At 39.1% G+C, this 1,180-nt stretch overlaps 1 non-coding gene across 1 annotated transcript; it reads right to left on the reverse strand.

Annotated features, from left to right (window-relative positions):
- Nucleotides 1-300: 300 nt before the first annotated feature.
- On the reverse strand, nt 301-407 carry LOC111907786 (small nucleolar RNA R71). The gene has a single exon (XR_002855663.1). It is a non-coding gene; the product is annotated as a small nucleolar RNA R71 (small nucleolar RNA).
- Between the last annotated feature and the right edge of the window lie 773 nt (nt 408-1,180).

Consider the following 1,180-nt stretch of genomic DNA (forward strand, 5'->3'; position numbering starts at 1 on the left):
TTCCTGCTACCACGACATTTGAGTTGAAGGGACATATTGTTTATGTGCTTAAGGAAGTCACATTTTCCGGGAAAGATCATGAGGATGCTTACAAACACCTTGATGAAGTCAATGACATTGCTGATTACTTCAACATCCTGAATGTTCCAAGAGAGACGATGCTTTTGGAGAATGCTACCTGTTACCTTTAAGGGAGCTGCTAGGGATTGGATAAACGCACTTCCACCGGGTGCAATCACTACTTGGGCGCAAATGCGTGAACAATTCCTTGAAATTTTTTGCCCACGTTCTAAAGTTGCTAAACTGAAGAAATCCATAGCAAATTTTGAGAAATAATTGGGTGAGTCACTCTACGAGGCATGGGAGAGATACAAGGGATTAATAAGAAACTGTCCCCAAAATGATTTGAATGAGCAACAAGAAGTATCAATCTTCTATGATGGGAGTGAACATGATGACAAGGCAACTCCTTGATTCCTAAGGACCTTTAACAAAGAAAAATCCCGGTGAGATTAAGGAATTGATTAAAGAGTTTTCTAATCATTCGCATGAATACCACAATCCTAGACATGGGAGTGAAAGGAATTGGGAGTGGCACTTCTAAAGATATGGCAACTGTTTTAGCTAAGTTGAACACTATGGACTGAAGAATGACTAAGATGGACCAATTCATACATGCTATTCGTGTGGCTTGTGAAAGATGCACTGGTCTACATTTGACAAAAGATTGCCATTTGGACGAGAACGGGAATAAAAAGGCTCAAGTATGCAACTTTAGTAGAGACAAATATGATGAAGATTAGAGGAAACCAAAGAAAGAGTGGTCGCCATATGATGAATATAAAAAGCAAAAAGAAGAAAATTTTAGGCAAACGGCTGAGGCTTTTATCAAAAAGAGCAACCGCCACTTGAAAAGAAGGTCGATCTAGAGTCCATGTTAACTAGATTCATGAAGGCTTCGGAGAAACGACATGATGAGACCGATGCAGTGCTAAGAGACCAGTAAATTCTCATGAGGGACTAGCAAACTTTGCTAAGGAAGCATCAATCCAAAACATCGAAGCTAATCTTGGACAATTAACTATATTTGTTAATGAGCGACTTTCTCGAAAAATTCCCAAAAAAAAGCCTCAACCGCAAGTAATGGTGATCAAAACTGAAGAACATATCATCTATGAAA

The sequence above is a fragment of the Lactuca sativa genome, chromosome 5 (genome assembly GCF_002870075.4).
Source record: "Lactuca sativa cultivar Salinas chromosome 5, Lsat_Salinas_v11, whole genome shotgun sequence".
Classification (NCBI taxonomy): Eukaryota; Viridiplantae; Streptophyta; class Magnoliopsida; order Asterales; family Asteraceae; genus Lactuca; species Lactuca sativa.